The sequence below is a fragment of the Scyliorhinus canicula genome, chromosome 5, assembly GCF_902713615.1.
Source record: "Scyliorhinus canicula chromosome 5, sScyCan1.1, whole genome shotgun sequence".
Classification (NCBI taxonomy): domain Eukaryota; kingdom Metazoa; phylum Chordata; class Chondrichthyes; order Carcharhiniformes; family Scyliorhinidae; genus Scyliorhinus; species Scyliorhinus canicula.
In genome coordinates, this window is record NC_052150.1 from 220,068,534 (window position 1) to 220,093,241 (window position 24,708).

At 54.1% G+C, this 24,708-nt stretch overlaps 1 protein-coding gene across 8 annotated transcripts in view; it reads right to left on the minus strand.

Annotated features, from left to right (window-relative positions):
• Positions 1 to 24,287, minus strand: part of adcyap1r1a (adenylate cyclase activating polypeptide 1a (pituitary) receptor type I) — a 261,127-nt gene extending 236,840 nt beyond the window's left edge. For 4 of the 8 annotated variants that reach the window (XM_038798555.1, XM_038798558.1, XM_038798550.1 and 1 more), the window contains exon 1: positions 10,471 to 10,591. The gene's annotated coding sequence lies outside the window, so the exon portion shown is untranslated. Of the gene's footprint in view, positions 1 to 10,470; positions 10,592 to 24,143 lie in introns of those variants that run through there. The other 4 variants (XM_038798557.1, XM_038798552.1, XM_038798551.1 and 1 more) reach the window with 4 other exon arrangements.
• Positions 24,288 to 24,708: the final 421 nt, after the last annotated feature.

A 24,708-nucleotide genomic window follows, 5' to 3' on the forward strand; every position in this document is an offset into this window, starting at 1 on the left:
GAAGGAGGCCATCTGGCCCATCGGGTCTGCACCGGCCCTTGGAAAGAGCACCCTACCCAAGCCCACACCCCCACCCTATCCCCGTAGCCCAGTAACCCCACCAAACCTTTTTTTTTGGACACTAAAGGCAATTTTGCACAGCCAATCCACCTACCCTGCGCATCTTTGGACTGTGGGAGGAAACCGGAGCACCCAGATGAAACCCACGCAGACACGGGGAGAACATGCAGACTCCGCACAGACAGCGACACAGACCAGGAATCAAACCTGGAACCCTGGAGCTCTGAAGCAACTGCGCTAACCCTATGCTACCATGCCACCCAAGATCTGCCTGGTTAGATCTAGCACTTGGGGTGATGAGTTCAAGGGATATAATAGGGAGGGGGGAGGTGGGCTCAAGCTATTGAATTGGATGATCAGCCATGATCATAATGAATGGTGGAGCAGGCTCGAAGGGCCGAATGGCCTCCTCCCGCTCCTATTTTCTATCTTTCTATTAATGAATATGAGCAGTATCTTGCCAATTTCCACTGTTACTTCCCGAAGCATCGTCAGAGGCATCCCATCTGGTCCTGGTATCTTACCGACTGTAATTACAGTCAGTTCTTCTAATATCTCTATCAATGTTTAGCCCATCTAATGTCTCGGTTACCTCCTTCTCCACTATGACTTTGGCAATATTTTCTTCCTTGGTAAAGACAGGTGTAAAGTACACATATAATACCCCAACAATGCCCCTGTCTCCATGGGTAAATCTCCTTGTATGTCCCTACTCAGCCCCATCTCTTGTTTTACTTCTCTTTTACTATATGCGTGTCATAATAATAATCATTTGTTGTCACAAATCGGCTTCAATGAAGTTACTGTGAAAAGCCCCGAGTCGCCACATTCCGGCGCCTGTTTGAGGAGGCCGGTGCGGGAATTGAACCCACGCTGGTGGCCTTGTTCTGCCTGAAAAGCCAGCTGTTTAGCCCACTGTGCTAAACTAGCTGTCGGAGATTTTTGGATTTTTTTCCATGTTACCTGCTGATTTTTTTCTCATAAATCTCTCTTTTTCTCTCATTTTCACCTCCTGTCTGAACATTGTCTTCAGCCTGATTCTCGCTCTGTAATCCCATTCACCTCCCCCCCCCCATTGCAAATTGGCCTTCCCTCCAATGAATCATTTTGACTTTAAATGCTCTTAATCCGTTTCCACCGCTAACCTTCGAACCTACGGCTGCTGTCCTCCGAACCTGCCCAGCCTACACCCGACCCATTTGACCAACTCACTCCCCAATACGGGAAAGGAATCCAGGAATACCCCCTAACTCATTGAGCCAGCAACATACTGATGGAGAAAATTCAATGGAAGGCACTCTGGAAACTCTCCCTCGTCTCTGTCCATCACGTTGTTACTATCCCAGTTTATATTCGGAGAACTGATTTGGCAGTGTCCACCTGGTGTAGGACGCAGCCTTGTTCATGAGGAATTTCCTACCACGTACTGACATTCTGCATTGTTGGCTATGGCTGAACACAAATCTCTCCCACTCTTGCTGCGCACCACGTCTCCATTCGGAAGGTTTATCGGACCGATTATCAACCTGCTTGGCCAATGTCATTAATGCTTCTTCCGTGGCCAACAGGTCCGGGAGGAGGACTTCAGCCAAGAGGCGGCGGGGGGGGGGGGGGGGGGGGGGGGACGACACACACATCCAGAGGGGCCACAAGCTCTCCCACTCCCCCAGCATGGTATCACAGCGGTTAGCACTGTTGCCTCACAGTGCCAGGGTCCCAGGTTCGATTCCCCGGCTTGGGTCACTCTCTGTGCGGAGACTGCACGTTCTCCCCGTGTCTGCGTGGGTTTCCTCCGGTTTCCTCCCACAAGTCCCGAAAGACGTGCTGTTATGAATCGGACATTCTGAATTCTCCCTCTGTGTGCCCGAACAGGAGGTGGAGTGTGGCGACTAGGGGCTTTTCACAGTAACTTTATGGCAGTGTTAATGTAAGCCTCCTTGTGACAATAAAGATTATTATTATAATTATTATCATCCATAGCTTTTCCACCTCTCTTGAAAACGTATCCTTCTGTATTTTTACTGACTAGCCAAAGACCTGGAATACATCCAATAGAAATCAACCTGTTTTTAACCAGGATGCCTTGCTCTAGTTACAGTCACTCATTGCGTTTGCTGTAGTTTGCAGAGACTTTTTGTAAATAGACTCTGTAGACTGTCGCAGTGCACTGTTTTAACAGACTCTGTTGAATGAATAGGCTTTCTTTGACTAAAATACTGCTGTGATTCCTCCTTTAATTCCCACCTACCCTCCTTCCCCCATCTCATGGGAATGTACCTTGGATTGTACCTGAGCCAAGAAACAGGTAACACTCCAATTGTAGCCATGATGTGGAGATGCCGGCGTTGGACTGGGGTGAGCACAGTAAGAAGTCTTACAACACCAGGTTAAAGTCCAACAGGTTTGTTTCAAACACGAGCTTTCGGAGCACGGCTCCTTCTTCACCTGAAGAAGGAGCCGTGCTCCGAAAGCTCGTGTTTGAAACAAACCTGTTGGACTTTAACCTGGTGTTGTAAGACTTCTTACTGTACTCCAATTGTAAGCGGGGATGTAGTATAGTGTTGCAAAGCTAACAGGATTGAAGCTGAGGAGAAAAGGCAACAAAGGTTGGGCGGTCTATCATGATGGAGAGAGCGGGGGAAGAGAAACAGAACAAGATAATTCCTTTTTTTTACAAATTTAGAGTACCCAATTATTTTTTTTCCAATTAAGGGGCAATTTAGCGTGGCCAATCCACCTAACCAGCACATCTTTGGGTTGGGGGGGCTGTGGTGGTATGATTAGCATAGCTGCCTGCCATTGGTGCAGAACACCGGCTTACCATTGGCCCTGGTCGGTCATGTGCCTCTTGACCGGTTGGTTGAGACCAGTCATGTGACGGCTCCCTGATTGGTCGAGAGGCTGAGTTAACCCCGCCTCCAGGGTGGGGTATAAATACCCAGTACTCCCGGCGGTCGTCCTTCTACTGTAATCGACCGCAGGGCTAACATCTAGTAGATTAAAGCCGTACTTTTGTTCAGCAACTCGTCTCGCGTTCAATTGATGGTACATCAGGGGCGAAACCCACGCAGACACGGGGAGAATGTGCAAACTCCACATGGACAGTGACCCAGGGCCGGGATTCGAACCCGGGTCCTCGGTGCCGTAGTCTCCGTGCTAACCACTACGTCACCGTGCTTCCCCGAACAAGATCATTCTTGGAAAAGAGTCACACCGGAACTTGAAACATTTACTCGGTTTCTCTCCCCAAAGATGTCACCAGACCTTTTCCAGAATGTTCTGTTTTGCTTTAGAACAAGGTCAATCCCTCAAGAGCATGGCCATCAACTTGGATACAATGCAGTATGCTGTCGCCGTGACCACGGAGAGAGTGCACTGACATGTCTAATATGGTCAATCAAATAGAACTGGGGTTCAAGAGCATAAAGCCATCGGTGAAAGGACAGGGAAAGAAATTGAATTTCCACAGCACCTTTCACCACCACAGGACAGCCGCAGCACAAAGTTACAACCAATGAAGTATTTTTTGAAGGATGCTCAATGTTGCAGGCAAGTGTGAGGTGATGCATTTTGCAGGGGCAGGAGGGGGCTAACTCGGCCAGGGAATACACAATGAACTGTAGTATGCTCGGAAGTACAGAGGACCAAAGGGACCTTGGGGTGCATGTCCATAGATCCCTGAAGTCAGCAGGACAGGTAGATAAGGCGATTAAGAAGACATATGGGATACTTGCCTTTATCTGTCGAGGCATAGAATATTAGAGCAGGGAGGTTATGCTGGAGCTGTATAAAACACTGGTTAGGCCACAGCCAGAGCACTGTGTGAAGATCTGGGCCGGGATTCTCCCCTACCTGCCGGCCGGGGGGTCCCGGCGGGATGGAGTGGCGTGAACCACTCCGGCGTCGGGCCGCCCCATAGGTGCAGAAGTCTCCGCACCTTTAGGGGCCAAGCCCTCACATTGAGGGGCTAGGCCCATGCCGGAATGGTTCACGCTCCACCGGCTGGCGTAAACAGCCTTTGGCGCCATGCCAGCCGGGGCCGAAAGGACATCGCCAGCCGGGGTAAATCCGCGCATGAGCCGGAGCGTCAGCGGCATGCGCAGGGGAGGGGGTCTCTTATGACCATGGCGAAGGCAGAAGAAAAAGAGTGCCCCGACGGCACAGGCCCGCCCGCCGATTGGTGGGCCCCAATCGCAGGCCAGGCCACCGCAGGGGCACCCCCCGGGGTCAGATCGCCCCGCGCCCCCCCCAGGACCCCGGCGCCCTCCCACGCCGCCAATCCCGCCGAGAGAGGCTTGTCAGCGACAGGACTTCGGCCCATCGTAGGCCGGAGAATCGCCTCGGGGGGCCCGCTGACCCGCATGGCGCAATTCCCGCCCCCCGCCGAATCCCGGGTGGCGGAGAATTCGGGACATGGCGGGGGCGGGATTTACGCCGACCCCAGGCGATTCTCCGACCCGGTGAGGGGTCAGAGAATCCCGCCCCTGGTCTCCACACTATAGAAAGAATCTGATTGCAGTGGAGAGGGTGCAGGAGAGATTCACCAGAATGTTGCCTGGGATGGAGGGTTTCAGCGACAGAGACACTGGATAGGCTGGGGTAGATTTCCCTGGAGCAGAGAAAGCGGAGGGGGGGGCTTTTTGAGGTATATAAAATGATGAGGGGCATAGATAGGAAGAGACTTTCCCCTTAGTTGAGAGGTTAATAATAGTAATCTTTATTAGTGTTACAAGTAGGCTTACATTAACACTGCAATGAGGTTACTATGAAAATCCACTAGTCGCCACATTCCGGCGCCTGTTCGGGTACACGGAGGGAGAATTCACCGAACACGCATGTTTTTTGGGCCTTACGGGATGAAACCGGAGCACCCGGAGGAAACCCACGCAGACACGGGGAGAATGTGCAGACTTCGCACAGACAATCACCCAAGCTGGGAGTCTAACCCGGGCCTCTGACGCTGTGAAGCAACTGTGCTAACCATTGCCCACCAATAACCAGGGGACATAGAATTAAGATCAGGGCAGGAGAAGCATCGAGATGAGAATCTGAAACACCCCAGCACACAAGGCTGGGGACAGAATGCTGGAAAATGGAGGTAGAGTAGATACGTGGTGGAAGGCCGGCTCAGACACGCTGGGCCGAAAGACCTCTTTCTGTACTGCTGCAAAGTGCACAGCAAGATCCCACCGAGTGGCCATGGCCAGAGATTGGGGTGGCAGTCGATGAAGAACTGACAGACGCCTTTTCTCCGCTTGATCCTTTAGAAAATGAGAGGCTGCTGCTTCAGACAGGACTCGCGGTTGTGAAACTGGCTTCCCGAGCCGGGAGGAGGGAGTTTGGAGGATTAGAGAAGAGCTGGGAACGTGCCGAGGATGCATCCTGCACGGATGTTAATGAGTGGCTTCAGAGAGACCTGGAGCCCAATGTCCAATGTGCTCTCACACACACATCGTACCCCACCCCCCACCCCCTCCCCCCCCCCCCCCCGCCACACACACTGCAACACACACCCCCACACACACCGCACAACCCCCCACACACACACTGCAACACACACCCCCACACACACCGCACAACCCCCCACACACACACACTGCAACACACACCCCAAACACACCGCACACCCCCATACACACAAATCCCCACACACACCGCACACCCCCATACACACACACTGCAACACCCTCCCCCCACACACACCGCACACCCCCATACACACACTGCAACACACCACACACCCACACACACACCGCACACCCCCATACACACACACCCCCACACACACCGCACACCCCCATACACACACACTGCAACACCCACCCCCACACACACCACACAACCCCCCACACACACACACCGCAACACACACCCCACACACACCGCACATCCCCATACTCACACTGCAACAACCCCCCCCACACACACCGCACACCCCCATACACACACAGCAACACACCCCCACACACACCGCACACCCCCATACACACACTGCAACACACCCCCACACACACCGCACATCCCCATACTCACACTGCAACACACCCCCACACACACCGCACACCCCCATACACACACTGCAACACACCCCCACACACACCGCACACCCCCATACTCACACTGCTACACCCCCCCACACACACACACCGCACACCCCCATACACACACTGCAACCCCCCCCCCCCCACACACACCGCACACCCCCTAACACACACTGAAACCCCCCCACACACACCGCACACCCCCATACACACATTGCAACACACCCCCACACACAACGCACACCCCCATACACACACTGCAACACACCCCCACACCCCCATACACACACCCCCATACACACACTGCAACACCACAGCCACCCCCCCACCACACACACTGCACCCCCACCCACACCCGCACACCCCCACACACACAAACACCACACCCACACCCCCCAACCACACACTGCACCCCCCACACACCTCAACACCCCACACACCTCACCCACCCCACACACTCACACACCTCACCCCCCACACACACCGCACACCCCCATACTCACACTGCTACACCCCCCCACACACATACACCGCACACCCCCATACACACACTGCAACCCCCCCCACACACACCGCACACCCCCTAACACACACTGCAACCCCCCCACACACACAGCACACCCCCATACACACACTGCAACACACCCCCACACCCCCATACACACACCCCCATACACACACTGCAACACCACAGCCACCCCCCCACCACACACACTGCAACCCCACCCACACCCGCACACCCCCACACACACAAACATCACACCCACACCCCCCAACCACACACTGCATCCCCCCACACACCTCAACCCCCCACACACCTCACCCACCCCACACACTCACACACCTCACCCCCCACACACACACCTCACTCCCCCCACACACACACCACACCCCCACCCCCTCACCACCCCACACACACACACCTCACCCTCCACACATCTCAACCCCCCCACACACACCTCACCCTCCCACACACACCTCACCCCCCACACACACACCTCACCCCCAGCCCCTCACGCCCCCACATACCTCACCACCACACATCTCACACCTCCACCCACACACGCATCACCCCCAGCCCCTCACCCCCCACACATACACCTCACCCCCAGCCCCTCACCCCCCCACACACCTCACCCACCACACACCTCACCCCCCCACACACACTCACCTCAACCCCCCCCACACACACCACACCCCCAGCCCTTCACTCCCCCACACATACACCTCACTCCCAGCCCCTCACCCCAACACACTCACACCTCACCCCCAACACACTCACACCTCACCCCCAACCCCTGACACCCTATATACATACCTCACCCCCAGCCCCTCGCCCCCCAACACACACACCTCACCCCCAGCCCCTCACCCCCACACATACAACCCACCCCCAGCCCCTCACCCCCCAACACACTCACACCTCACCCCCAGCCCCTCACCCCCCAACACAGACACACCTCAGCCCCAGCCCCTCACACCCCACACACACACCTTACCCCCCGAACACACGCACAACCCACCCCCAGCCCCTCCCCCCCACACACCTCACCCCAGCCCCTCACACACACAGACAACTCACCCCCAGCCCCTCCCCCCACACACAGACACCCCACCCCAGCCCCTCCCCCCCACACACACAGACCTCTCACCCCCAGCCCCTCAAACCCCACACACACCTCACCCCCCCCGCCCCTCCCCCTCCACACCTCACCCCCAGCCCCTCACCTCTCCACACACACACACCGCACAACCTGCCCCTCACACCCCTATATACATACCTCACCCCCAGCCCCTCACCCCCCCACACACACACACCTCACCCCCAGCCCCTCACCCCCCCACACACACCTGAACCCCAGCCTCTCACCCCTCACACACACCTCACCCCCAGCCCCTCACCCCCCCACACACACCTCACCCCCAGCCTCTCACCCCTCACACACACCTCACCCCCAGCCCCTCACCCCCCCACAGACACCTCACCCCCAGCCCCTCACCTCTCCACACACACACACCGCACAACCTGCCCCTCACACCCCTATATACATACCTCACCCCCAGCCTCTCAACCCCCCACACACACACACCTCACCCCCAGCCCCTCACCCCCCCACACACACCTCATCCCCAGCCCCTCACCCCCCAAATGCACCTCACCCCCAGCCCCTCACCCCCCACACGCACCTCACCCCCCACACCTCACCCCCAGCCCCTCACCCCCACACACACCTCACCCCCAGTCCCTCACCCCCCACACACACCTCACCCCCAGCCCCTCACCCCCCCACACACACCTCACCCCCAGCGCCTCATCCCCCCACATACACCTCACCCCAGGCCCTCACCCCTCCATACACACACACCGCACAACCTGCCCCTCACACCCCTATATACATACTTCACCCCCAGCCTCTCACCCCCCACACACATACACCTCACCCCCTGCCCTCACCCCCCACACACACCTCATCCCCAGCCCCTCACCCCCCACACGCACCACACCCCTAGCCCCTCACCCCCCACACGCACCTCAGCCCCCACACCTCACCCCCAGCCCCTCACCCCCACACACACACACCTCACCCCCTGCCCCTCACCCCCCACACACACCTCACCCCCAGCCCCTCAACCCCACACACACCTCACCCGAGCCCCTCACCCCTCCACACACACACACCGCACAACCTGCCCCTCACACCCCTATATACATACCTCACCCCCAGCCACTCACCCCCCACACACACACCTCACCCCCAGCCCCTCACCCCCACACACACACACCTCACCCCCAGCCCTTCACCCCCCCCACACACACCTCACCCCCAGCCCCTTAACCCCCCCCACACACACATACCTCACCCCCCCCACACACACCTCACCCCAGCCTCTCACCCCTCCACACACACACACCGCACAACCTGCCCCTCACACCCCTATATACATACCTCACCCCCAGCCTCTCACCCCCCACACACACACCTCACCCCCCACACCTCACCCCCCCCACACACACACCTCACCCCCCACACCTCACCCCCAGCCCCTCACCCCCCCCACACATACACCTCACCCCGAGCCCCTCACCCCCCCACACACACACACACCTCACCCCCAGCCCCTCACCCCCCCCACACACACCTCACCCCCTCACACACACCTCACCCCCAGCCCCTCACCCCCCCACACGCACATCACCCCCAGCCCCTCACCCCCCCCCCCCACACACACACCTCACCCCCACACCTCACCCCCAGCCCCTCACCCCCCCCCCCCCACACACACACACCTCACCCCCAGCCCCTCACCCCCCCCACACACACACCTCACCCCCAGCCCCTCAACCCCCCCCCCCACACACACACAGCTCACCCCCAGCATCTCCCCCCCCCCCCCCCACAGACAATATGTGGAAAAACAAATCCCCCATTCCCAACTCTGCTACAAATTCCAAGTCACCTTTTTATTAAATCGTCTTGAACTGGTTTAAAAAATATATATTTTCCCCAATCCCATTATTCCCAAAAGACATGGGGGGAGGGGGGTGGGAGTAGGGGTGGAGGTGGAGACAGGGGAGGGGGTTAAAAGTGAGGTTGATGGCAATGAGACCCACACGGGGGGGGGGGGGAGAAATGTATATATATTTATATCCCATTCCCCCAAAGTAGTCCAGGCTGACCAGCTCGCCCCGGCCGGCTCCAGACAGCAATGAATGGTTTGGCGAGGGGACTATCTGCTTTGGAAGGCAATGCACCAGTTCATCGGTGTTCAATATGCAGTGTTCTGCGAGGGGAGGGGACTGAATCGCCGGAGGGCTGTGTGGACACTTGCAGGCACCGATTGCATCAAAACTGCCCTCCCCAAAAGCAAGCCAGGAACCGAGTGCAGAAAACAAACAAAGTCACATTTGGTTCGAGCCCGTGTGTGTGTGTATGAGAGAGAGAGAGAGAGAGAGCAAACTGATACAGCAAGCCCAATCTGGGCAGCAGAGATATTTACAAACAGGGCAGAATCCTGGGGAAACTGACACCCGCATCAAAAGTGACAAATGACAAATACAGGAGGTAATGGGGACATCAAGAGAAAAAGTGTGGGAAGGGGAGGGGGTATAGGAGCCTCCACGCCTCACAGCCCCCTTGTTTACCCCCTCCTGTCCATTCAAAAGCATCCAGGCACGTCCAAGATCCCATCAATGTCACACACACACACACAGCGAAGAAACTGAGAAGCACAGAGAGAATCTCTCTCTTCCCTTCAAACGCTCCTTCTAAATTCAACCTCAGAAATATTGCTGCCCGCAGGAAATCACACACACACAGACAGAAAGCCAGAATATAATAAACTTTTGTAGACAGGGAAATTCACCCACCGTGAAACTGGTTCTTGCAGCCCTCCTCACCTGGAGCTGGCAATGCGATAGAAACACATTGAGGAGGGAGGGAAGGGAGGGGGAGTAGCTGGGTCGGTGCAAGAGGCACACAAGTAGTCAAGTCACGTCCCTCCCATTACAATGACAGGAAGGTGGAATTTATGGATTTTCGTTCCCTTCAGCTCCCTCCCTCCCCCCCCCCCCCCCCCCTCCTCTCCCCGGATCCAATCTCCCCAAAGACTAAACCTATTTTGCACGGCAGGGCAGGAGTTTTTGGGATGTAACCACAGGGGAAACCAACATCCTCACCCTCACCCCCCACCCCCAAAAGCTGTCGGGTCGACATGCATCCAATTTAGCCACACTCCGTTGTGGTGGTGGGGGGGGGGGGGATGTGTCAATAAAAGGTCTTGGAAATAAAGCGATTTGCGGGGCTGCACAGGGATCTGAAAACACCATCCAGTCTCACACAGAAGCAAAACAGGGAAAATAGGACCAGGAGGAGGCCATTCGGCCCTTCGAGCCTGCCGCACCATTCATTATGATCCTGGCTGGTCACCCCCAACTCAGTGACCTGTTCCCGCTCTCTCCCCCCCCCCCCCCCCATTTCCTTCCATCCCTTCGGTCTCAAGAGCTCTATCTAACTGCCTCTTGAAAACGTACATCGGTTCAGAAGTGGGCAATTTAGCCCTTCGAGCCTGCTCCGCCATTCAATCAGATCATGGCTGATCTCTTCCTGGTCTCACATTCAACTCGCCGCCTATTCCTCATATCCCTTTTACTGATTTGTATCAGAAATATATCTATCTCCTTCTTGAAACCATTTAGTGATTCAGACTCCACCGCGCTGTGGGAAATCGAGTTCCACAAATTCATCACCCTCTGCGAGAAGTAGTTCCTCCTCAATGTTAAATCTACCCACCTCTCAAAAATTTAGAGGAAATGTACGAGGCAGGTTGCCAGGGGAGGCTGTGGAAGCAGATACATTAACAGCGTTCAAAAAACTTATCAGCAAATATGTGAATAGGATGGGTATAGAGGGATAAAGCACGAGGAAGTGCTGAGGGTTTGGGCCAAGGGTGGTATCATGACCGGTACAGGTTTGGAGGGCCGAAGGGCCTGTTCCTGTGCTGTATTGTTCTTGCTTGACTCTGCTCCCGTGTCCACATTTCTGTCCTTGGCCTGCTGCAATGTTCCAGTGAAGCTCAACGCAAACTGGAGGAACAGCACCTCATCTTCCAATTAGACACGTTACAGCCTTCTGGACTTAACATGGAGTTCAACAACTTCAGATGATTAGCTCTATCCCACCTCAACCCCTTTGTTTTCATTCCATTTCATTTTCACTCCGCTCCGAGGTCCCCACCTGCTTCAAGAAGACCATTATCATACTTGTGCCAAAGAAGAACCAGGCAACGTGCCTCAATGACTACCGCCCGGTGGCCCTGAGATCAATTGTAATGAAATGCTTCGAGAGGTTGGTCATGAAGTGCATCAACTCCATACTCCCAGAATGCCTAGATCCACTGCAATTCGCATACAGCTGCTGCAACCGGTCCACAGCAGACGCCATCTTCCTGGCCCTACACTCATTTCTAGAGTATCCCGACAACAAGGACTCCTACATCAGACTCCTATTTATTGACTACAGCTCTGCCTTCAACACCATAATCCCAGCCAAGCTCATAGCAAAGCTCCAAACTCTAGGACTTGGCTCCTCCCTCTGAAACTGGATCTTCGACTTTCTCACCCACAGACCACAATCAGGAAGAATGAACAACACCTCCTCTATAATAGTCCTCAATACCGGGGCCCTGCAAGGCTGCGTACTTAGCCCCCTACTCTACTCCCTGTACACACACAACTGTGTGGCAAAATTTAGTTCCAACTCCATCTACAAATTTGCTGACGACACAACCATTGTGGGTCGGATCTTGAATAACGACGAGTCAGCATACAGGAGGGAGATAGAGAACCTAGTGGAGTGGTGTAACGACAACAATCTCTCCCTCAATGCCAGCAAAACTAAAGAGCTGGTCATTGACTTCAGGAAGCAAAGTACTATACACACACACACCTGTCAACATCAGAGATGGAGATGGTCAGCAGTTTCAAATTACGAGGAGTGCCCATCACCAAAAATCTGTCCTGGTCCACCCACGTCGACGCGACCATCAAGAAAGCACAACAGCGCCTATACCTCCTCAGGAAACTAAGGAAATTCGGCATGTCCACACTGACTCTTACCAGCTTTTACAGATGCACTATAGAGAGCATCCTATCGGGCTGCATCACAGCCTGGTATAAAAACTGCTCAGCCCAAGACCGCAAGAAACTTCAAAGAGTCGTGAAGACAGCCCAGTCCATCACACAAACATGCCTCCCATCCATTGACTCCATCTACACCTCCCGCTGCCTGGGGAAAGCGGGCAGCATAATCAAAGACCCCTCCCACCCGGCTTACTCACTCTTCCAACTTCTTCCATCGGGCAGGAGATACAGAAGTCTGAGAACACGCACGAACAGACTCAAAAACAGCTTCATCCGATGCCACTGTCTATGGATTTACATTATTTACCCTGTGTTGCCCTATTATGTATTTTCTTTTTCTTTTCTTTTCAAGTACTAAATTATCTGTTTGAGCTGCTCACAGAAAAATGCTTTTCACTGTACCTCAGTACACGTGACATTAAACAAATCCAAATCCGTCTTTTACATTTTATTTCTTTCTTGTCTTTCTTTATATATATATATTTCTCTACCTATCTTATCCCCCTCTCCTTATCTGTTCGGGTACACAGAGGGAGAATTCAGAATGTCCAATTCACCAAACAGTGCGTCTTTCGGGACTTGTGGGAGGAAACCGGAGCACCCGGAGGAAACCCACGCAGACACAGGGAGAACGTGGAGACTCCGCACAGACAGTGACCCAAGCCGGGAATCGAACCTGGGACCCTGGCACTGTGAAGTAACAGTGCCACCCTCAGAGTCAATGACATTGCTGTGGGTCACTGTAGGCCACACAGGGTAAGGATAGAATCAGAGAATTTACAGTGCAGAAGGAGGCCATTCGACCCAACGAGTCTGCACCGGCCCTTGGAAAGAGCACCCTACTTAAGCCCATCCCATCCCCGTAGCCCAGTAACCCCAGCCAGCCTTTTGGTCACTCAGGGCAATTTATCATGGCTAATCCACCTAACTTGCACATCTTTGGACTGTGGGAGGAAACCGGAGCACCCGGAGGACACGGGGAGAAAGTGAAGACTCCGCACAGACAGTGACCCAAGGCCGGAATTGAACCCGGGACCCTGGAGCTGTGAGGCAGCAGTGCTAACCACTGTGCCACCGTTTCTTTCACTCCTGCCTAATTGTTTCCTGCTTAAACTGAGCCGCCCCCACCCACAGCTCCTCAGGTGGATGTGAAAGAATCCATGGCACTATTTTGACAATGGGTGGCACAGTGGCTAGCTCCGCTGTCTCACAGCGCAAGCAACCTGGGTTTAATTCCGGTCTTGGGTGACTGGAAAAAATGAAAATCGCTTATTGTCACAAGTAGGCTTCAAATTAAGTTACTGTGAAAAGCCCCTAGTCGCCACATTCCGCCACCTGTTCGGGGAGGCTGGTACGGGAATTGAACCCGCGCTGCTGGCCTGCTTTAAAAGCCAGCGATTTAGCCCTGTCCTAAACAGCTCCTGTCTGTGTGGAGTCTTCTCGTTCTCCCCGTGTCTGCGTGGGTTTCCTCCGGGTCCTCCGGTTTCCCCCCACAGTCCAAAGAGGTGCAGGTTAGGTGGATTGGCCGTGATAAAAATTGCCCTTAGTGGCCAAAACGTTAGATGTGTAGCCACCTGGAATGGCCACTTACAACCAGGAACAGAGAAGGTCACAAAGCATAGCGGGTAAAATGGACAATGCGAGATTCAGGCAGGGTCAGAGCCTGAAATGTATCTTTGCGAAGGAATCCAGACGGTATCGAAACCCCGACCGATTAGCATTTGATGGCCCACCTCTGCCAGACAAAGGACTGGTACTTGAGCGACCAGTTCAGTCCCAGACATTTTGGCGCCACTCCCTGTACTTGGGAAGAGTAACCAACAGGGTCAGTGACCGCCTGCAACACGCCCAGCCATCAAGGCACCCGCCCATTTATTGGTTCGAATCGAACATAATGATCAGGAATCACCCAATCAGTGAGGTCCAAACTGAAGGATTCCCCAAAAGAGCGGGGAAAACCCCCAAGGATAAGAAGAGAGTCCACCATGTGTTCGGCCTCTCTTGGACCTGGCGCTCCGGCAACGTCCATCTCCAGTCGCAGCTCCACCAGAAGCAAGTTCCAGTTCAACGCCCCCTACCAGACGGATGAACCCAGCTAAGCAGCCGTTACTTCTACAGACCCGATAGATCCAGAATCGAACAACGGCCACTGTCCCTCTGATCTAAGCCGGGTGCCTGAAGTTAAGTACAGGTTGTCATAGTCGATAGGTGTACTTTAACTAGTAGTGTTTTTGTTGCATGATTAAGTGTGTGTGTAAATAAACTACCCTTGACCTTGAACTAACTAACTGGTGTTTGGCTCTTTGATCGATAGCTAGTTGAACCTTGTGGTGGTATCATTCGATACCTGGCGACTCTGAGCATTAGAAATGAAATGAAAATCGCTTATTGTCACGAGTAGGCTTCAATGAAGTCACTGTGAAAAGCCCCTAGTCGCCACATTCCGGCGCCTGTCCGGGGAGGCTGGTACGGGAATCGAACCGTGCTGCTGGCCTGCTTGGTCTGCTTTAAAAGCCAGCGATTTAGCCCAGTGAGCTAAACCAGCCCCTGATATTGATATCGAAAGGAAGGAGAGCAACCTTATTGGCTGCCATATTTACAGTAGGTAAAAAAGGCAACAGGTGGGGTTACAGGGATTGGGTGGAGACGTGGACCTAGATAGGGGGCTCTTTCGGAGGGTCAGTGCAGACGGGGATGGCCTCCTTTTGCTCTGTCGGAATTTTCTAATCCTCTTGCGTCCTGTCAAACACGTGTCCCTCAATCCATGATTTATCCCTCGATCTCCAGTGCAGAGATGATGGACTGTGTGGCGTCCTCCCGCGCTGTAACGATTCAGTGATGCCGTGATAATGAGCAGTTTGTCTGCCCATCAGCACTGATTGGCTACCCCATTTCCTATGGTACTAGCCATGACTACACTTCAATGGGGCGTTGCAAGTTGAGTCACTGCCCTCATGTAAAATAACACAGCTGCCAACCCGAGCACAGCAAGATCCCAGGGCGTTTTGTTTTTACGCCACCGCCGTGACTGCTCTTTAAAACAACTTCATTGGCTGCAAAGCACCTTGAGGCTTCCAGTGGTTGCTGGAAAGGTTACAGCTCATCCCCCAGTGTCGAATCTATGCATGAAATGAAGCTGCAGATAAATAGTGTGGTGCAAGCCAAACCCCAATGCCATGGCTCAAAATGATGTTGGCTGAGCGCCCTTCTTAAAAAGCCTGACTGGTCCTGCCAACAACCACCTACCCAGCAACGCTTCTCATCCCCTGGTCGGCAGCATTAACTATTCAACCTTGAACAGCATCACAATGGGTTATTGAACCCAAAATCAGACCCTATCCATTCGTTAAGAGACGGTTGAGGGGAGGCTCGATAAAGGTATTCAAAATGATGAGGGGGGGGGACATGTCAGAGTAGTTGGGGAGAAGCTCAAGAAGGAGAGAGGGCAGAATTAAAGGGGGCGATTCTCCTAGCCCCACGGCTGGCCGGAGAATCGCCGCAACCGCGCCCCGACACGGTGCGCGAATCTCCGAGATGCGGAGAATCGCCGCCATTTGTGCCGGCGTGTTTGGCGTGGTGCCGGCCGGGGGCTGCTGGAATCGGTGGGGCTGCCGATTCTGCGGCCCAAATGGGCCAAGCAGCCGCGCCGATACGACAGAGTCCCGCTGGCGCCGTTCACCCCTGGTCGCTGCCGGCGGGAACCCTGCGTGAATGGTCGGGGGGGAGGCGGCCTGTGGCGGGGTGGGGGGGGGGGATCCTTCACCGGTGGGGAGGGCCTCCAATGGGGTCTCGCCCGCGATCGGGGCCCACAGATTGGCGGGCTGGCCTCTCGGTGTTCATGACGACGCGAACACTTGGGCCCAATATTGGAGAATCGCCCCAAAGTAATTTGCAAAAGGAGAAAAAAACGACTTAAGGCATGGGAGGCACAGCCTGGAGGCAAGTTCAATCAAGGCATTCGAAAGAGAAGCAGACTCGTATCTGAATCGGAAGAATGTGCAGAGTCATGGGAAGAAGGCAGGAGAATGGCACTCGGTGAATTGGCCATACGGAGTGTTGGTGCAGACATGATGGGCCGAGTGGCCTCCTTCTGCCCTCTAACAATGCTGTGATTCTGCCACCTATGCAGGTAGACGGCTCCCGTTAGTTCGGACTAAAGTTTCCTCGGAAAACGATTATTTAAAAACATGGGGCGGGAGTTTCCGGTTTGCCAGCCTTGTTTCCTGCGTGGTACGCCCCTGCCGGCAGCGGGAATCTCCGTTCCCACCACCTGCCAATGGGATTTCCCATTGTGGTCACACCACAGCACCGGGAAACCCGCGGGCCTGGGTGGGCTGCCGGTAGCCGAGCGGAGAATCCCGCCGGCGGAGAATCCAGCCCACGGGACATGGGAATTGGAGAAGGCATCTGACCATTAAAATGGTAACCATTAATACCGCGGCACAGATTAACCACAATTCCATCTGGCAACTGGCAGACTGGGTGTTGATTCATAAAACCATAAGACATAGGAGCAGAATTAGGCCACTCGGCCCATCGAGTCTGCTCCGCCATTCAATCATGGCTGATATTTTTCTCATCCCCATTCTCCTGCCTTCTCCCCATAACCCCTGATTCCCTTATTAATCAAGAGATTCAGATATGCCAACTTGTAGTGTTACTGCGCCGGGGGGAAGGTATACACAGGGGGACCGAGTGCACAGCAAGATCCAATAATGTTAACGTAAGAAGGGTTTGACTTGCTCTGAGCAAACTGTATGCTTGACATGGAACCTATACTGTGAACATCACATGGATTGCACCTCAGAGTATCTGTGCTGTAATTGTAAATCTCGTTTAAATGTTTTGGAATGTACGTTTATAAATTTGACAAATAAAGTATCCCTCAAAAACCTACAGCCAACATAAATCTACCAAGCTCAGAGCAAAAATTAACAATTGATCTCGTATAAATTGGCCTCTGCCGAAGAATGTACCAAAGCTTTTCCGTTTCATAGAATTTACAGTGCGGAAGGAGATCATTCGGCCCATCAAGTCTGCACTGGCCCTTGGAAAGAGCAGCCTACTCAAGCCCATGCCTCCCCCACCCCATCCCCTTCACCCAGTAATCCCAATTAGCCGTTTTGGACACTAAGGGCAATTTAGCATGGCCAATCCACCTAACCTGCACATCTTTGGACTTTTGGGAGGAAACGGGAGCACCCGGAGCACACGCACACACGGGGAGAACGTGCAGACTCCGCACAGACAGTGACCCAAGCCAGGAATCGAACCTGGGACCCAGGAGCTGTGAAGCAATTGTGCTAACCACTGTGCTACCGTGCTGCCCCTTTCACTCCTTAAATGCCGGAATCTAATTTTTAGTCAATGCCTCTTATTCCTTTGGTCTATCCCTCAGCCAGCGGAAATAGTTTTTTTTCTGCTCTCCCCGTATTATTTTGAAAATTGCGATTAAATTACCCTCCGACCTTCCAAATCCCATTTTTAATCGCTCCGCTTTTGATGGCCGTGCCATCCGTTGCCAAAGCGCTAAATATCTGAATTCCCTCTCTAAATCTATCACGCTACATTATTTTTTAAAAATTCATTCACGGGATGTGAGCGTCGCCGGCTGGTCCAGCATTTGTTGCCCATCCCTAATTGCCCTTGAATCGATTGGTTTGCCACCATTTCAGAGGGGGGCAGTCGAGAGTCGACCCCCATTGTTGTGGGTCTGGAGTCACATTTCGGCCAGACCGGGTAAGGGCAGCAGATTTCCGTCCCTGGAGGACACGAGTGACCGGGATGATTTAATTCCCGACTTTTCTTAAATTCAAATTTTGAACCGAGGTCCCCGGCCCGTTACCGTGGGGGGGGGGGGGATTCTCCGGTCCACCGGCCGTGTGTTTCCTGATGGTGTGCCATTCGGCAGTGGCGGGAGTCTCTCTTCCTGACGCTTGTCAATGAAATTTCCCATTGGAGCCACCCCACGCCGCCGGGAAACCCTCGTGCGGGGGTGCACTGATGGTGGGAAAAGAGAATCCCAAAGGCCGGAGAATTCCGGCCTAAATCTCTGGATTACTCGTGCAGTGACCGTGCCGCTACAACATCCCATTTACCTCATTTGTGATGTTCCCTACTGCTTATCTCCACAATCAATCTTTTATCCATGTGCTCTCCTGTTCCTTATATATCTCGCAGTCAAAATTGCTTCCTAAAATTCCGATGAAGGGCCTTGGGATGTTTTAAAACATTAAAAGGTGAGTCGTTGTTGTAAATTTCAGCAAGTACAACCTGAGCTTGTGCAATATCTCTTCATAACCTAACCCCTTGGGGTCCATGTCTGATCATGGTCCGTGGGTGGTGGGGGTTTGGGGAATGGGGGGGGGGGCAGAAGACTCAGAGGAGGCAGTCAGGAGGGAGAGGGAACTCTTTTCAGTTGAGGAGAGGGGGTCTGTGGTGGAGGAAAGGAGGACTTTGAATTCAGGGTTTAAGATGAGGAAGTCTTTGCCATAAAGGAGAGGGAATTTTCGTGATCGGGGGGGGGGGGGGGGGAGATTCTAAGATCAGGGGAGGGGGTTCTCCATGATTAGGGGAGTGGAGGTGTGCAGTCATGGCGGGGGGAGGAGCGTTGTCTTTACGATTGGAGTACAGGGGTTCTGGTAATGATCAGGTGTGGTGGGGTGTTGGAAATTAATTCCTGTTCCTTTAACAGCCTCCCATCCCTGTGCTTTGGCCTGGTTTCCATCAGGAACACGGGGAACAGAACCTTATCTTTCGGCTCGCCACTCCATATATGAACATGTGAGATAGGAGAAGGCCATTCAGCCCCACCAGCCCATCCCGTCACTTGGTAAGGTCACAGCTGGTCTGATTGTGGCAGCAACTGTACTTTCCTGACCAGCCCCCCCCATCCATCGCACACACCAACCGCATACCCTTTGACTCCTGTGTCAATCAACCAAACAAAATACAGGCTTCTGCACTCCACAACCTCTCGATCCTGTGCCTCCACCTTGCCACTTGCCCCTTCCACTGCGTCGGCTGAGAATGCAAGATGGCCGCCGACACCGGCCTGCATATGTGCAGAAAACCCAACTCCGAATCTTGTCGACAGTGGGAAACAGATGCACAAATTTCAAGTGCCACCCAGATTTCAAGGTGAGATAAAATGCGATCGAAAAATTTAATATTCTCCATGGTCATTTTGTCAAAAAAAATTGACCCAGATTTTACTCGTTGTTTCCATTGGATCACAGGAGAGTCGACACAAAAATAGGGTGAGGAAGACCACATCCCCTCGAGAGCGGCAGCCGATTTCTCAACCTATTTTTAATCTTTGTGGTTGAGGCCCAAATGTTTCGGTAGCTTCGGAAGCAGGAATGTGAAAACGTGCTCGATTACATTTGCAAAGGACTTTGTGCTTTCCAACCTCTCGCTCGCTTGAAATGGGTGCTGGGATTTTGTTGGGTTTGTGTCGTGACTCGTTTCAATCCTTATCCCTTCATGTTGCATTCAGATGGTTGCTATGTAACCGTACTATCCCTCGGGAGCGAACGCAAATGGAATGGCCAGCTGGATGCAATAATCATAGATTATACAGTGCAGAAGGAGGCCATTCGGCCCACCGAGTCTGTACCGGCTCTTGGAAAGAGCACCCTACTTAAGCCCACAGCTCCACCCTATCCCTGTAACCCAGTAACCCCATCTAACCTCAGGGCAATTTAACATGGCCAATCCACTTAACCTGCACATCTTTGGACTGTGGGAGGAAACCGGAGTACCCGGAGGAAACCCACTCACACTCGGGGAGAACGTGCAGACTCCGCACAGGCAGTGACCCAAGCTGGGAATCGAACCAGGGTTCCTGGAGCTGTGAAGCCATAATGCTAACCACTATGCTGCCCAATAATACTATTTTATTCTCGGTACACAATAACTCTCCACTCCCTGAAGGGTCCTGAAGGGGATCAGGGGTTATGGGGAGAAGGCAGGAGTCAGGACAATGCGGATGACAATCAGCCATGATTGAATAGCGGAGCTGACTCGATGGGCCGAGTGGCCTAATTGTGCTCCGATGTCTCATGGTCTTATGATCTCCCTTCCTCTACCTGCATGCAGATCAAGGTTTTTATACGGTGCCGACTCCCCCGTGGAAAAGGAAGCCCCTCCTCATTACTGGGGAAGTTCTTATTTCGTGGAGGTCACGGGGAAGAAGATGGTCCGCACCTCCGTGACCTCCATTGGGTTTGGAACACCATTGCCACTCTATTTTGGTTGTTGCACCATGAAATCCTTTGCTATTTAATCTCCCCTGCACCACCCCACCATGCGGACTGATTCGATGTGGAAGCGGGACCAGGGCCGCCCGGCCATTCCCACGGGTGGAGTGGGGCCACCGGGTGGCAACCTCTGATGCCCTTGGCAGGCCACACAATGCTGGGCCCACTGCCCTTGATCCCGGGCCACCAGGCTGCGGGCCAGCATTTTCATTTTTGACACACCCGGGTGTCCGTTGTGGACGTTCCGCCTGGCACGGGGGCCTGTCGGAGGCCCGCAGCTTGTTATCTATGGGGTGTTGGCCATGGCGGTCCAGGCGATAACCCAGATACGTGACCTCATCCGCGACAAAGTAGCCTGCAGCCACGTAATGCCGCAAGACCTCAGCCAGGTTCCGTAGATGGTCCTGGCTGGAGGAGCCCGTTAATCAGGACACCCCCACTCAGGGTAACCATCGTAGGATTACTCTCTGGAAGATTGCACATGCCGAGGAGACCCCCAAACCCCCGTTGGGTATTTATCATCACGAAACGTGGCGGGCCGGGGTCCAAACCCGGCTGTGGGTATGCCTGGATCATGTCCAGCTTCGGGAAAGTGCGACCACCACTGAGTTTTACCTAGAAATCCTCAATGGAAGGGACTGAGTGACGGTCCAGACGAGAGACACTGTTCACCGTCATCTTATAATGGCTGCACAGGCGGGCGGAGCTGTCCAGCTTCATTACGGGGACGACAGAGACAGCCCAATCAGAGAGCTGAACAGTGGGTATAATCCAATCAATCCAATTCGGAATCCGCCTTAGGCTTCAGCACGTATGGGACCAGCCGGGTGTGGAAATAGTGCATCTGAGCCAACGGGTCCACACTGATCCGGGCACGGCCCCAGGCGTGACGCCGAGGCCCTGCTGGAAAACATTGGGTAACCTCGCCAAGACCCCGGCCAGTCCATACGGGTACATGCGGCAGACCCACTGCCAATACAAACTGGCCTGAACCCAGGTCGGCGTTTGTATACCATGAGGGCTCCTCTCGTTAAAGGGGAATCCCGCAGGGCAGCACGGTGGCGCAATGGTTAGCACTGCTGTCTCACGGCGCTGAGGTCCCAGGTTTGATCCCGGCCCTGGGTCACTGTCCATTTGGAGTTTGCACATTCTCCCCGTGTTTGCGTGGGTTTCACCCCCACAACCCAAAAATGTGCAGAGTAGGTGGATTGGCCACCCACTCCCCATCCACACCCGATCCACTCCCCATCCGCATCCCATCCACTCCCCATCCACTCCCCATCCACTCCCCATCTGCATCCCATCCACTCCCCATCCACTCCCCATCCACTCCCCATCCACATCCCATCCACTCCCCATCCACTCCCCATCTACTCCCCATCCACACTCCATCCACTCCCTAGCCACACCCCATCCACTCCCCATCCACACCCCATCCACTTCCCATCCACACTTCATCCACTCCCCATCCACTCCCCATCCACGCCCCACCCATGCTCCACCCACGCCCATCCACACCCCATCCACTCCCCATCCACACCCCATCCACTCCCCATCCACACCCCATCCACTCCCCATTCACTCCCCATCCACATCCCATCGACTCCCCATCCACACCTCATCCACTCCCCATCCACACCCCATCCACTCCCCATCCACCCCATCCACACCCCTTCCACACCCCATCCACATTCCATCCACTCCCCATCCACCCCATTCACACCCCTTCCACACCCCATCCACACCCCATCCACCCCATCCACACCCCTTCCACACCCCATCCATTCCCCATCCACCCCATCCACTCCCCATCCACCCCATCCACACCCCATCCACCCCATCCACACCCCATCCACTCCCCATCCACACCCCATCCACTCCCCATCCACATCTCATTGACTGGCAGTAGTTCAAAAAGGCAGTTCACCACCACCTTCTGAAGGGCAACTAGGGATGGGCAGTAAATGCTGGCCTAGCCAGCGATGCCCACATCCCATAAATTAATTTAAAAAAATAACAGACACTTTCTATAACCAACACCACCCGCTGGTTTAGCACACTGGGCTAAATCGCTGGCTTTGAAAGCAGACCAAGGTAGGCCAGCAGCACGGTTCAATTCCCGTACCAGCCTCCCCGAACAGGCGCCGGAATGTGGCGACTAGGGGCTTTTCACAGTAACTTCATTTGAAGCCTACTCGCGACAATAAGCGATTTTCATTTCATTTCATTTCAACAAAGGCCATTATTCCATCAGCCTTTTGGATTATTTCCTGCACCAGTTCATGAGATTTTGATGACTCACGTCCTGGAAACCCAAAGTTTGTTTCTTACAATTTTATGTTGTATTCTGCCACGCAATGTTGTTGTCGCTGGCAATGCCAGCATTTATTAGCCGTCTCGAATTGCCCTTGAGAAGGGGTGTGTCTCCTTGCATCTCCACTGGTTCTCCTTTTCCACCATTTGGAAGGGAGCCATTGTATCCCTTATTATTCCGATACAACTGACCTTGCATTTGCCGACTTTGAAACCCATTCGAGCGGCATGATATAAATATTGGTTAAGGTTGAATCAGACCTGAGAACTGGCCCAGATTTGAGCCTTGCCAAGGGGAAGGCACCCCTCCGGTGAGCAGGGACTTGGCAGCAGACAAGCTAGGACGTGTTCACGGGGATGGCAAACTGCAGTGTTACTGAAAGCTCCCTTGCCCCCTTTCTCCACTCGCTTGCATCACACAGTGCCATCCGCTCCCTGGCAACCGTGCATCCCCACCATGAAATGAAATGAAAATAAAAATCGCTTATTGTCACGAGTAGGCTTCAATGAAGTTACTGTGAAAAGCCCCTAGTCGCCACATTCCGGCGCCTGTCCGGGGAGGCTGGTACGGGAATCGAACCGTGCTGCTGGCCTGCTTTAAAAGCCAACGATTTAGCCCAGTGAGCTAAACCGGCAACTCTTTCTGCAGCAAGCTCGCCAAATAGCCCCTCTCTCCAAATCCACACGACCCACCGCCCCATACATAACCCCCTCTCCCAACCTAACGCCGCCCCCCCCTCCCCACCTCCCTCCCCGCCCCCACCTCCCTCCCCGCCCCCACCTCCCTCCCCGCCCCCACCTCCCTCCCCGCCCCCACCTCCCCCTCACCTCCAGTTGCCACTGCGCTGCATTCAACAAGAGCTGATGAATGTTTCTGACCTGATGTGAGGTTCTAACGGAATGAAACATGAAGGGAGGTGCAGGTCCGCTACTCTGCCTGTCGCTGGATGGATTCCACGCACCGGCAGAGTCACAATCGAACAGTCAGATTATCGTTACTGCTGCCAAAACAATATAAACAAACCCCTTCCGCTGAAGCTGCCCCATCAGACAAGAGTTGCTGTGTAGTCATTATGGCAACGGAGATTTTCGGTATCTAATTAACCAGCACACTGCTGTTTGCTGGTGCAGCCTGACTCATTACAGGGCACTTACCCCGTCAGCTTTAAGAAACTGCTCCGGGCTTTTCAAAGGTGACTGGGCAGGAGAGGAATCTGTACATTGGGGGCAACGGAAATCAGGGGCACCAGCTGTACTTTTACCGCAGGCACCAAATTGGCCATTGACACCCCCCCCCCCCCCCCCCCCCCCCCCCGAAGAGCTTTTACAGGGAGTGATTTACACCCCCATACACAGAGGGTCAGGGGGCGAGGAGGGGGATTTTAGCCCCGTC